At 46.7% G+C, this 14694-nt stretch overlaps 1 long non-coding RNA gene across 1 annotated transcript; it reads left to right on the top strand.

Moving 5' to 3' along the window:
• The first annotated feature begins 7015 nt into the window (after positions 1-7015).
• On the top strand, positions 7016-13324 carry LOC310702084. Its single transcript, XR_014523212.1, has 3 exons — positions 7016-7380; positions 8163-8267; positions 11824-13324. It is a non-coding gene; the product is annotated as an uncharacterized lncRNA (long non-coding RNA).
• The last annotated feature ends 1370 nt before the right edge of the window (positions 13325-14694 follow it).

The raw sequence follows: 14694 nt of genomic DNA, 5'->3' as shown, positions 1-14694 counted from the left end.
GAGAGAACCCACATCTCTGCTGCTCTCCAGAGTCACCCCAGGTTGTTGCCAGAAGCCTCTTGTACCTTTCAAGCCCAGATGAACTGGGAAGCCAAGGAGGTTCCCCTGGCCTTATACAAGGGCTGAGTTGAACCTAGCTCCTCAAACTAAGTGAGGTCTCGCTTGCCAGAAGTTGAGCTACTGCCAGGTTTTTCAGCCAAACTGGTGGGACTTTGTGGACATACTGCTCTGCTTGGATTGAGAATGGCTAACCTGTGCAGGGAATGAGAGTTTAACGGAAAAGTATTTGGGATTCTCTAGATTGAAATGGATTATTGAAGGACGGGTGGGACAGAAAGATTCTGGCTTTGGGATTTCAGTGGAAAATTAAAAATAAATTGCTGGCCACAAATGGAGCAACCTCCACTAAACTTAGGCCTTACATTTGGAGAGGGAACTAGTCTCCTTTCATAACCTTCTGTTACTGAGTAATAGGGAAAAGCTCAAATGTACTACAGCGGCAGAAAGGGGTTGGGTGCACTCTTCCCACCTTAGATCAAATCTATGCTGTCAGATGCCATAACAAATCTGCAGAGATAGCGCAGTATAGCACACACCCCAGAAATGATCTCTTTCAGCTTCTGCCTTCTGGAAGAAGGTATAGGGTTATAAAGACCAGGACTAACCACCTGAGAAACAGGTTCTACGCAAATGCAATTCTGGTTCTAAACACAGCATAAGGAGTCTCTATAGTATATTGTATTTTAAAATGGGGTTTCAGAGTTTTTAGGGGTTTTTGAATGTCTTATGTAGATTTTCAATTTCATTGTTCTGTATGGGACAATGACAATAAATATATTGTATTCGTCTAAACTTTTGCAGCTCTGGCTAGCCATCACTATTGTTCCTTCCTGAAGAGATCATGAGAAGATAGCAACAAGATATCTCCTCCTGATGCTACAACCAGAAAAGTGCTGGCCTAACAGAAAAAAATAGGAAATATGGCCTATAAAGCCAGCGTTCATCCATTCTGTTTCACCTGCAGGTTGGTTGAGAGTAGATTGCTCAGCACATCAAGGCGTTACAATTTAAAACTAGAGCTGAACAGAAAACCCAGTGAAAGGAATAGGCATGTCTTCCACGTAAGATGCCATCAGGCATCAGCTGAGGTCTGTGTCAGGCTGCTATGAGCGACTCCCAGCTGATTGCCAGTATAGTATATAGTAGAAAGTAGAAAGTAGAAAGACAAAGGGAAAGTATAAAGACAAGGGAGGTTTCTTTTTATTCAGTATTTACAGAGAGCGGCTATAGAACCTAGCCTCTTGGATAATGGTGTTGTCCCGAGTGAATCTCCATCCCCCCATCTCTCCCACTTCCTCATTTGTCACTTCTATGGGAGCTGCTATGTGCCCTCTGTCTTTGAGCTCTTTGCTCTCCTACCTTTATGGCTTGCTGGGTTCAGGGTGGTGGTGGTGGTCCTGGAATGCTTTCTAAAGACACTGTGTCCATCGGCTGTCATCTCTCTGCTGCTTCCTCCTCCTCTTCCTCCTCTCCCATTATTTCCCAACTCCCCCCCCCCCATTTGCCTCTGAGCTGTGAGCTCCCGCAAACCCCTGTTGTAAATCTAAACTGTCTTCCTCTTCCTCCCCCCTGGAAGGGTCAGGCTGAGGAGGCAGTCTCCGCCATATCTCCTCTGCCCAGTCCCTGACAGTCCGGGAAATTCTGTATGGCACACAGCTGATCCCTCAGCTCATTTGGATTTGTCTTAACAACCAGCACTTTGTGCCTGAAATGGCCCAAGGCAACCACTGCCCTTATCCCTGCTGCTCTTCAGAGTGGCCCCAGCTCCCGCCCCACATCCTGCCCCCTGCTCCATCTCCTCCTGCTCAGATTTTTCTCCTTCCTCCAGCCCTGGCTCCTGCCTTGCGTAATAAATCACTGGCGTCTTCTCTTGGGTTATTGTTTTCCACTCATCTTGTATGCCCTCCTCAGGTCCAATTTTGTATCAGGAGTCCAGGTTCCCAGCTTGATAACACAATAAGCGTAGCTAATTAAAAAGGAGGAATCATAGAATCATAGAATCATAGAGTTGGAAGAGACCACAAGGGCCATCGAGTCCAACCCCCTGCCAAGCAGGCTAAACATGCCCAGCTCCCTTAGCCGTTCCTCATAAGGCATCGTTTCCAGGCCTTTGACCATTTTGGTTGCCCTCCTCTGGACACGTTCCAGTTTGTCAGTGTCCTTCTTGAACTGTGGTGCCCAGAACTGGACACAGTACTCCAGGTGAGGTCCGACCAGAGCAGAATACAGTGGCACTATTACTTCCCTTGATCTAGATGCTATACTCCTATTGATGCAGCCCAGGATTGCATTGGCTTTTTTAGCTTCCGCGTCACACTGTTGGCTCATGTCAAGTTTGTGGTCAACCAAGACTCCTAGATACTTTTCACATGTACTGCTCTCAAGCCAGGTGTCACCCATCTTGTATTTGTGCCTCTCATTTTTTTTTTGCCCAAGTGCAATACTTTACATTTCTCCCTGTTAAAATTCATCTTGTTTGTTTTGGCCCAGTTCTCTAATCTGTCAAGGTCATTTTGAAGTGTGATCCTGTCCTCTGGGGTGTTAGCCACCCCTCCCAGGATTTATTGCAAAAACAAACATAGCTCCAGACTGCTCTAACAAAGCCTCCGGCATCATTACTTAAGATGACCCTTCTGAAGACTCCTTCCGGCATCTAAAGAAGATATTGAACTTATGACCCTTGTGTCTCTTGTTTTGCTTCCTATCTAGCAGCCCTCCCATTTGCTCCCATTATTGGATCAGCTCCAACCTCTTCCTTTTCTGAGAGGCTGTCTCTGAGTTTGTTCGTGCCTGATTGTGCTGTTGGCGAGCTTTGCCTGTGTTCTAGCCTGCTCTCAGCTCCTGCCATATCACCCTGCCCGTCAAGGTCAGGAAGAGCTGAAGTCTGCAGCTGCCAGCTCTCCCCTGCCTGACTAACATCAAAGCTTCTCTGTTCTTGGCTGCTTTCTGCAGCTGGCTGCAAACCTTTGCTTGGAGCTGGTTCATTCCTGACATTTTGTGAAGACTTTGGCCACCCTCAGACCCTCAAGCAGCTATCCTATGAGGGCCAGTGGGGACTGAGTGGGGGCTCAGTTGAGGCTTCTGTAATCCATGCAGCACCACTGTCCTCCACTTCTTGACAAACACCATCGGGGCACTGCCTGGTGCCTTCAACAGATGGATGAAGCCACTTGCCAAATTCTTCTCCAAAAACTCCCACAGCTGTAAGTCAACCCTGTCTCCTTCTCCTCTTGAAACGGCTGGATCCAAGGGGCGCAAATCTTCCCACTCCCCCTCCTCTTCCGAGAGGAGCCGAGGAGGCAGAGGAGGGGACAGTTCCCAGCCTTCCTGTTCAGTCCTATCTCTGACATATAGGCAGCCAGCAGGGAACGGCGCCCCCAGGAATAGCTCAATGGTGCAGTTGTATGGCTGGTGCTGCAGCAACTTGTCCGCTTCTTTCTCACAAAGCACATCTCAGAAGTTGGCTCTTCACCCCTGTAAGAGGCCTCACTGGCAACACCCTATACAGTGGCGGCCACTCATGGATTATACCACGTGGCAGTGGCTCTGGCAGTGCTCAGACCCAAGGACCATCAAGCGTTTCCCCCAAGCAATATAGGGATCAGGAAGGTTGAACCAGGTCATCTCCAGTACTGGGGAGGAGGCGGTCAGCTTGACCAGGTGACACATGGCCTCTTCTCAGTGTGCAGGCAGCTCTAGGGTTAATAGGATGGATGCAGGCAAGATGGTCCCTGAGATTAATGGCCTCCTATCAATCATCTTGACCACCAATGGCTCCTCCAGCTTCCAGCACCAAACTCTGGGACATTATGTACAGCCCATTTCAATTTGTGTACACAATCTGTACATTTTGCACCGAATTATCATAGAATCATAGAAGGGACCCCAAGGGCCATCTAGTTTAACCCCCTGCAATGCAGGAATTTCAGCTAAAGCATCCGTGAAAGATGGCCATCCAGCCTCTGCTTAAAAACCTCCAAGGAGACGGTTCCACTGTTGAACAGCTCTTACTGTCAGAACGTTTTTCCATATGTTTAGTTGGAATCTCCTTTGCGTGGCAAGTCCCCTCCTCCCGTGTGAAATGAAGACATTATTTAAGGTTAATGGGCGTAAAAGGCCACAACTTTATTGATTACAGGAATTGAAAGCTATTGGCCTTAGGCACTGGCTCCTATCGACTACCCAGCATGGAGACCAGGAAGAATTAACCACAAGCCGGGGGAGCCCTGCTGAAGTACGCCAACTAGGATCCCCCGGGTGTCACTGCTCGGGGGCGTGCCATAGGCCCTCACCTCCCTAGGTTTTGGACAGGGCAACACCCCCCAGAGTCCTCTACCGGACCACCCTTTTCCTTGGGGGGAAGGTGATGGCGCTTCCTTCCCCCTTCTTTTGCATAACAATAACCCCTGCCAATGCCTAACCGCCAATGCCGAGGAAGTTGTGACGTTTGCTACGAGGTAGGCGAAAAAACCAAATGGCTGGAAATGTGCCAAGTAGAAAAATACCTACCAGGCCCCTTGCGGCGACGCGGGTGGCGCTGTGGGTAAAACCTCAGCGCCTAGGACTTGCCGATCACATGGTCGGCGGTTCGAATCTCCGCGGCGGGGTGCGCTCCCGTTGTTCGGTCCCAGCGCCTGCCAACCTAGCAGTTCAAAAGCACCCCCGGGTGCAAGTAGATAAATAGGGACCGCTTACTAGCGGGAAGGTAAACGGCGTTTCCGTGTGCGGCTCTGGCTCGCCAGAGCAGCTTCGTCACACTGGCCACGTGACCCGGAGGTGTCTGCGGACAGCGCTGGCTCCCGGCCTCTAGAGTGAGATGAGCGCACAACCCTAGAGTCTGTCAAGACTGGCCCGTACGGGCAGGGGCACCTTTACCTTTAGGCAAAAAAACCAAATGGCTGGAAATGTGCCAAGTGGAAAAATACCTACCAGGCCCCTTGCGGCGAAAAACCGGAGTCCATAGCAAGGTCAAAGCTAGCTAAACCTAAGGGTGGGTGGGATGGGAAAACCGGGGCAGCTGGAACGGGGCAAAGAGGAACAGGCATTCCTTTCACATAAGATAGTATTAGGTGGGCAAGGAGGTCTAAGACATGGTGTACAGCATTGGGCTGATCCCTCAGCCCATTAGGATTTCTGCTAACAATCACTACACCATGCCACAAATAGACCAAGGGATTCACAGCCCACGTCACTCCTGCTTTTGAGAGACAGCCTAGCATATTGCCGAAGGCCTTTTGTACCTTCCAAACCCACCAGGATCAGATGAGCTTAGATGCCAGCCAGGCTCCCTCTGGCCTTATAGCATAGCTGCATTGTGTCTGGTTCTTCAAACCGGGTGACATCTTCCTTACCAGAAGTTAAGCTACTACTACTACTACTACTTGGGTGTTTGTCCCCCCTGCCTACAGGCAGGTAGGTGGACCCTCCTCACCACATCAATGCTTTTGCAGAGATTAGCTAGAGAATGGGAGAGTGGCAGAAAAGAATGAAGGACTCATTGAAATAGATTGTTGGAGGTTGTGGGGGACAGAAAGAGTGTCATTTGGGAATCTAGTGGAAACTTGAGGATAAATCATTGGCCCTAGTAGACCAGCTTCAGCTGAACTCAGTTTTTGCATTTGGAGAAAGGACTTGTTTCCTTTCGTATCCTTCTGGTGACTGAGTGATTGGGATATCCCAAAACTTACTGCTGTGACAGAGGGGTGCCTCTAAACTTCTTTCTTTCCTTCTCTTGTATATGAGTATACAGTACTCATTCCTTTGGTTCATTTAAAATTCTGGGTGCAGTCTTTTTGAGGGAAAAAGGTTCCATTCAATTAGTCCAGCTTACAAGCTGTGGGAGTGTGTAAGGCAAGGTCAAAATGATCCCCAATGACTGCATAGTCCCTCAACACATACAAACTCTAGTTCTGGGGAAGAGATGCATTTGGCTAAAATCTGCTCTTCTGTATCCAGGCCTTTTAATGTAAAAATTCTCTAGTCCAGGTCTAATGGCCCGCATTCAGCTGAATGATTGTGTGGTGCAACAACCACATATGCCTGGCTGCAGCTTCCTGGTAGAGATCACATAATTCTGTCATGTAAGATAGCATCAGGTGGCCATGGAAGTCTAGGACATTCTGTACAGCATTTGGTTGATCCCTCAGTCCATGGGGATTTCCCCAAATAATCCGTACATTATTCTCCAAAGAGCCAAAGGGAACCACTCCCCACACCTTTGCTGTTCCTCAGAGAGACCAAAGCGTTTTGCCAGAGGCTTCTTGTACCTGAGATGCCAATAATGTTCCTGTTGGTTTTATACAATGGCTGTGTTCAGCAAGCAACCTATTGCTTATCAGAATATGAACTGCTACTACTAGTTATTACCACCTTTTACTGTCTAGAGAAAGATTGGGTTTTGTGTCTAGAGACCATGCAGACCATAGCGATCCTTTTAGATTGTGATTGGCCCAATAGTGCAAAGAGCTGATTAGCTAGAGAATGGGACATTGACAGAAAAGTATTCAGGCCTCTCCTTACATTGAAATGGGTTGCTGATGGAACCTTGAGGCTATGCTAATAAATAAAGTCTAGTAGTCACTTCATCATATTAGTAAATGTGTTCCATAGAATTATTCCAACGTGACATGTTCTGAAATTAACAACAGATGCAAGCACTGATTTAGCTTATAAACTTTCAGCCACATTCTAGGGTGTCAATATACAGTACAGTGGTACCTCGTGTTAAGAACTTAATTCGTTGGTTGAGAGTTTCCTGATCAGCACATCATGGTATTACAATGAAACCTAGAGCTGGACAGAAAACACAACGGAAGGAGTGGGCATGTGTCCCACGTAATATAGCATCAGGCATCCCCTGAGGTCAGGGACATTCTGTACACCACTCAGCTGATCCCTCAGTCCATTTGGATTTGTCCTAACAATCAGCACTTTATGCCTGAAAGGGCCCAAGACAACCATTGCCTTCACTTTCCGCTACCCTTCAGAGTGACCCCAGCATATTGCCAGAGGCTCCTTGGACCTTTCAAGGACACCAGGATGAGGCAAGAAGCCAAGAGGATTCCTCCCAGCCTTATATAATGGACGTCTTGAACACGGCTCCTCAAACTGAGCAGCGTGTTCCTGACCAGAGCTTGAGCAACTAATACTGATCTGCCCTGAAAGCCTGCTGTCTCTCAGCTGTCAGCCTTCAAAAGCAAAAAGGCTTCATACAAGAAGGTTTTCCAATGGGGCAGAGCTTGTTTCTTGAGAACCGCGGCCAACGTTTGGTTCAGGTCTGGCTACTTACGTTCTGTGTCCTGCTTTGCTTCAGAACTGGAGGTAAGTATGGTCCCCACTTCCTGTCCCTGAACAGGTGAAGCAAGAATAAACCACTCTTCTACATAGATTAAATCTATGAGCAACCCAGAGGGGATGTACTTTGGGGCAAGAGTGGAATATATGCCTCTTTCAGTGGGGTTGTGATATTTCAGTGTTAGAGCTCTTGCCTTCCGTGAAGAAAGCCCCAAGTTAATCCCTTACCTACCATCTCCAGTTGAACGTTTCAGTGAGAAGATCGTGGCGTATCCTGATAATGGGGCAAAATAAACAAGGCAGTTCCCTATGTTTGTAGAAGTGAATCAAATCACCCACCTCTTGTTGCATGTGTATGGTTGGAGAGATTTAGGGCTCATGCACACTGCTGCTCACCCTGTGCTTTTGAGGCAAGGGCCAAGGGGTTTTCCATTTCCCCCCACCACTTTCTTCAGGAAAACTCGCTACTTTCGGCTGAATCCAAACAAACGTCAATCCACAGAAAACCCGACTGACGATTGCTTCGATTCAGAGTGTGCCATCTTCAAGAAAGAAGGTCCATCTGTCTAGGTGGAAGGTGTTGCTAGTCTCGGGGCACAGGAGCCTGCCATAAATTTGCATACAATTTCCATATCCTATGCTATATACAGAGATGCAAATATAGTCTGACTTTCCAAGAGAAAAAGAATTGTGCTATTGCTGTTGTGGGACCTATTCTGACAGCTATGTGGGCCAACAGGATTTTGGTGGGTTAGGTCATTGAAGATTGACGCGTCCCTCCTCAAATGAAATGATGTCTCTTACAACAGATGCTGTGAAATGCAGAATCTGCAATCCAGGTGATGTGACGTTTTGCAGAAAACATGATGTGACATGTGAGGGATCATATTGTATGAAGATAGAAAGCTTTTCAGGTAAGGAATGTTTCCTGTTGACATTGCTCCTTTTTCTATGCTACGCTTCAATGTAGAAAACAAAGCCTTGTATTCCATATTTACTATTCTTTAGAGTGTAAACAAAGCTTCCCCTTTTGGCCACAGCAGATGCCCGTGCATTCCCTTAGTTGCGCGGTGAGTTCCCGCTTCCCCCCCACTGGAAATAAAGACACGTGACACCATGATTTAAGTTAATGGGCGAAAATTGGCCACAACTTTATTGGTTACAGAAATGAGCGGTATTGGCTTAGGCATTAGTCCTATTGACTATCCAGCTTCAGCCCGAATGCATGAAGACCGGAAAGGGTTAACTGACAGAAGGGGGAGTCCTGCTGATGCACATCAACTAGGAGCTCCCCTGGGGTCACCGCTTGGGGGCGTGCCTTAGGCCCACACCTCCATAGGCTTTGGACAGGGCAACGCCCCCTGGAATGCTTGACCGGACTACCCTTCGGTGTGGGGGAAGGTGATGGCGCTTCCTCCCCTCCCTCTCATCTACATAACAATACCCTTACCAATGCCTAACTGCCAATGCCGAGGAGTTGTGACGATTTGCTACGAGGTAGGTGAAAAGCCAAATGGCTGGAGCCAATTGGCCAAGTGGTAAAAATTCCTACCAGGCCCCTTGACGGCGACCAACCGAAGTTCACAGCAATCTCAAAGAGCCTGCCTGAAGGGTGGGAGGGATGGGAAACCGGATCAGCTGGAGCAACGAAAGAGGAAGATCCTTGGCCACGCCAGCCCTAAATAGCGCAGACCATGCCTCCCGAGTCAGCCGATTGGCTGGCAAGGGAGATGACGCGGCCGAGGATTCCCTCGTGCACATGGGGGAAGGCGTGAAGCCCGCAACCCCACCTCCTCTCCAGCTCAGAAGTGGCTTTGTTAATGTTTTGGTAAGTATTCTGTGGCATATTATCAGCAGCACAGCTTCCCAGAGACAGCAACAATGATCACATGGTTCCAACACTTTTTGAAATGGTGTGGCCCTTGCCAAGCTCTGACAAGAAGAAGAAGAAGAAGAGTTGGGATTTAATATCCCACTTTATCACTACAACAACAACAACAACAATTTATTATTTATACCCCGCCCATCTGGCTGGGTTTCCCCAGCCACTCTGGGCGGCTTCCAACTGAATATTAAAAACAATACAGCATCAAACATTAAAAACTTCCCTAAAGAGGGCTGCCTTCAGTTGTCTTTTAAAAGTAAAATAGTTGTTTATTGCTTTGACATCTGCTGGGAGGGTGTTCCACAGGGCAGGCGCCACTACCGAGAAGGCCCTCTGCCTGGTTCCCCATAACGTGGCTTCTCGCAGTGAGGGAACCGCCAGAAGGCCCTCAGCGCTGGATCTCAGTGTCTGGGCTGAACGATGGGGGTGGAGATGCTCCTTCAAGTATACAGGACTGAGGCCATTTAGGGCTTTAAAGGTCAGCACCAACACTTTGAATTGTGCTCGGAAACGTACTGGGAGCCAATGCAGATCTTTCAGAACCGGTGTTATGTGGTCCCGGCGGCCACTCCCAGTCACCAGTCTAGCTGCCGCATTCTGGATTAATTGCAGTTTCCGGGTCACCTTCAAAGGTAGCCCCACGTAGAGCGCGTTGCAGTAGTCCAAGCGGGAGATAACTAGAGCATGCACCACTCTGGCAAGACAGTCCGCGGGCAGGTAGGGTCTTAGCCTGCGTACCAGGTGGAGCTGGTAGACAGCTGCCCTGGACACAGAATTAACCTGTGCCTCCATGGACAGCTGTGAGTCCAAAATGACTCCCAGGCTGCGCACCTGGTCCTTCAGGGGCACAGTTACCCCATTCAGGACCAGGGAATCCCCCACACCCGCCCGCCCCCTGTCTCCCAAAAACAGTACTTCTGTCTTGTCAGGATTCAACCTCAATCTGTTAGCCACCATCCATCCTCCAACCGCCTCCAGACACTCACACAGGACCTTCACCACCTTCACTGGTTCTGATTTGAAAGAGAGGTAGAGCTGAGTATCATCTGCATATTGATGGACACCCAGTCCAAACCCCCTGATGATCTCTCCCAGCAGCTTCATAGTTTGCATGGTTAAGTTAAAGCTCATAGTAATGGTCCAAAAGGGCAATGAAGTATCCTATTTATAGAGAAAAGGGGCATATTTCTTATATACTGGAGCAATCAAAATCAAGAAAATGGGACAACTTATGTATTGTAATGTTTTGCTGTTCCTGTTCTTGTGGATTCATGATGTGGTAAAACTAATAATAAAAATGGATAAGAGAGTGAGGGTCTGAGGTAGTATTCAACTAGGTTTTACTCAGAAATACTGAATGTATAAACATGACTAAGTTAGACCCACTAATTTCAGTCACTATACTCTGAGTAAAGATTCGTTGAAGGCTGCCACAGATATCATGTAACCTTGAGCAAATAAAGATGAATGTTCAATAAATGGAATTGCCTCAAGTTTCACTAGGGAACAATAAATCTGCTACTGTACAACAATTCAGATTTTCCGGACAGGCTCTGAATTCACTTAGTAATGAACAAAGCGGTCAATGAACAAATGACAAGACTGTCCTTTCCTTGTCAAACACTGTGCACCACTCGGCAGGTGGAAAGTATCAGCAGCGATATGATAAATACTGGACATTTCCAATTAAAATAGAGTATTAGAAAGCTTTTCCCCAACTCCATTTTGAACACATGGGTTCAACTGTGCAGCTGGGGAGATTCATGGACATATCACAGCAAGACAGACTGGGCAACTGTGGGGCAGCAGTACTGGAAGATCTTCCTGGCCTTGGATGCCAGCTATATTTTTGTATTAAACCGCATTGCATATGGGGACCTTGCTTAAGAACAGGGCTTTTTTTCAGCCAGAACTTGCCGGAACTCAGTTCCGACACCTCTCAGATAGTCGCCATTGCCATTCTAAGACAACAAGAGAGGAGTTCATGGTGAGTTCCTGCACCTCTTTTTCTAGAAAAATTGGACTACTTAAGAAGATGAAATGTTGGAGAGGGACAGGAAAAGTAAGGTTACTGTTACAGGAAGTTAATGGGAATGTCGCTTGGAAAGTGGTCCATTTTGCAGTAAAGACTTCCAGTCTGAGGGAAAGGTATTTGGGATCTATCCTAGACAACAGTGGTGGAGATTATTATATTTGTTTCTTTTATTTGGACATGTATCTTTCACATGCTTTAATTTTATTCTGTTTTTATGTTGACATTTTAGCAGAATAATTCCAAAGTTCTGTTTTGAGCAGGCATAGGCAAACTCGGCCCTCCAGGTGTTTTGGGACTACAACTCCCATGATCCCTAGCTGACAGGACCAGTGGTCAGGGATGATGGGAATTGTAGTCCCAAAACATCTGGAGGGCCGAGTTTGCCTATGCCTGGTTTTGAGTTTACTTATAAAGATTGAGTTTAAAATGTAAAATATATATTTCTGTGGAGAATAAGCTTTGCCTTCTCTTTTGGAACAGACTATGTTCTTATTCAATAAAATTCCCTTCATTCAGTAGTTAATCTCAAAACTTTCCTTTCTCTCTCCAGGTACAACTGGTGAATTTCTTTCAGTCTTCACACACTGTGGCACTGACCGTTTGAAAGAGAAATGTGGACAGGAAGCAAAGGTCAAGGGAGAAATAAAGAAATTGTCATGCTGTGCAACTGACTTATGTTTTGACTGATTTTACTATTCTGTTCTTGAATTGCTCCTCCTTCCTGTTCTAGATGTAAATGTAGATCAGAGTTGGATGAGGAGTAACCTTTGTCCTCTCTTTTGGTATGGATTTTGGACTAATACAATAAAATTATCTTCATTGACTGGTTAATCTCAACAAAGATACTTCTCTATCTCTCTCCAGTTGAAACTGGTGAATTGGTGAAAGCCTTCAAAGAATGTGGCCCTGATCATATGAAAAGGGCATGTGGAATGGAACTATCAGATAAAACTAAAATGAAAACGTTGTGCTGTGAAACTGACATGTTTTGACTGATTTTACTACTGTATTCTGTTCCTAAATTGCTCCTCCTTCCTGTTCCAGAGAAGAGGACCACCCATTTGTGTCAACTCATTTATGCATTCCTTCACTGTAACTTCTCCCCGCAAAAGTGTACAATTGACTTCAGCAAGGGGGTGGGATGGGATGTTCCTTGATGAGTTCATGGACACCTACCAAGCAGTGCTTTACATTGTCTACTCTTACCTTCCCCACACCTGACCTCATATGAAGTCAGGCGTAGGGTGGATGTGGGCTGGGGTGGGGGTCTTCTGAAATAGCTTCTTGTGCCAAATGGGGACGACTTGAATGCTTCCTTATGCCCAGAGGCCAGAGTTCCCCTCCCTTGCTAGAACTGGGCAAACCACAGAAAAGGTTATCAAAAATATTAGCTTTTGTGGTAGGGATGGTGACGAGATTCATTAAACAAGAGGGCAAACTTGGATGGTCTCTGCACGCTCGTGAGCAAAACCATCTGCCTCAGGTCATAGGACAGTTTTCTATCTTGGTCTGTTCTCTGTCTGAGTCTCATGATTCTCTGCAAACTCTGAATGATCATGAGCCCCATTCCTAGAGAGGGATCGTACATTTGGCATAACAGGCATCTGCCCTAATTCTGGCAGGGCCCTGATGATTTCTCAGCTCCTAATTACATTCTGAGAACATCTCATTCCACACAGTCAGTCAGGATGGTCAGGTAAGGGGCTGGAGATACTTCCATCTAGATTCTCCTGGGTCCTGTCCTTTGGATTCTCAATTCATCTCTTCCAGGAGCTCATGGAACCCCTCTGTTCTTCCCAACCCCTCCTTGGTTGGAGAGCTCAAATGTTCTCTTTTCTCTTTCCTGAACATTGCAATGTAACTGGAACATAGCAAAGCTTTTAAGTAGTGTGGACTGGTGGGAGTTCTAGGTGGCCAATCACGATAGAGTTCGATAATAATAGTTAAAACGATTGCTAGTTTTGCATGCAGATATAACATGAGAGTAATACCTTGCGATATTGTTTTCTCAGATGCTTCAATGCTTTCCTTCAATAAAGGTTGCACGTGAACTTGTGGTCTGTATTCTATTTTGCTTCCGGTCTGTCATCTGGCTTCAAAATGGTGTCTAAATGTGTGCAAACACAGGCAAAAACCTGCTTCTTGATAGCCCCAACCATCATGCAAACTGAGATAGGGATACCTGAAGAGATGTCCAAATGCAGGCAGAGAAAAAGAACTATCTGAAATAGATAGCGGATTTATTTTGGAATATTCTATTCAGCATCAAAGACAGCACATGCCATTTGTTCCCGATACAGGCACCACCCGCCTCACCTGCATGTGATCTACTCACACACGGCCGTGCACACACTTGGCATCACAAAATAAAGAATAAATGAATGCATGGGGACGCTGGGAGGTGGAGACCAGTCTGGCAACATTTGGAGGGCATCTCACTGACTATTATTGATTCAGCCCCAATACACTTAGAAATTCTCAGATATGAGGAGTTCTCAGCCAAGGGCTCCTCCAGATGACCTCTTTATTCAATATTCACCATGGTTTGCTTGAAGCAACCTTCTGCAACGGAGAGACTGTGGACTTAGCTACAGTGGTCAATTATAACATTTTGTTGTTGTTTAGTCGTTTAGTCATGTCCGACTCTTCGTGACCCCATGGACCAGAGCACGCCAGGCACTCCTGTCTTCCACTGCCTCCCACAGTTTGGTCAGACTCATGTTTGTAGCTTCGAGAACATTGTCCAGCCATCTCATCCTCAGTCGTCCCCTTCTCCTTGTGCCCTCCATCTTTCCCAACATCAGGGACATTTCCAGGGAGTCTTCTCTTCTCATGAGGTGGCCAAAGTACTGGAGCCTCAGCTTCACGATCTGTCCTTCCAGGGAGCACTCAGGGCTGATTTCCTTAAGAATGGAAGCGTTTGATCTTCTTGCAGTCCATGGGACTCTCAAGAGTCTCCTCCAGCACCATAATTCAAAAGCATCAATTCTTCGGCAATCAGCCTTCTTTATAGTCCAGCTCTCACCTCCATACATCACTACCAGGAAAACCATGGCTTTCACTATATGGACCTTTGTTGGCAAGGTGATATCTCTGCTTTTTAAGATGCTGTCTAGGTTTGCCATTGCCTTTCTCCCAAGGAGCATGCATCTTTTAATTTCGTGACTGCTGTCACCATCTGCAGTGATCATGAAGCCCAAGAAAGTAAAATCTCTCACTGCCTCCATTTCTTCCCCTTCTATTTGCCAGGAGGTGATAGGCCCAGTGGCCATGATCTTCGTTTTTTGATGTTGAGCTTCAGACCATATTTTGGGACAGAGGTGACATCGGGAGATAAAAAGAAAGTATCATGCTGTAATAGCGACTTATGTTTTGACTGATCTTACTATTCTATTCTAAAGTTGTTTTTGCCTATCCATGT

This window comes from Podarcis liolepis (assembly GCF_965112155.1).
Source record: "Podarcis liolepis genome assembly, chromosome: 2".
In the NCBI taxonomy this organism is placed as follows: Eukaryota; Metazoa; Chordata; class Lepidosauria; order Squamata; family Lacertidae; genus Podarcis; species Podarcis liolepis.
This window is presented reverse-complemented; position numbering and strand designations above follow the sequence as displayed.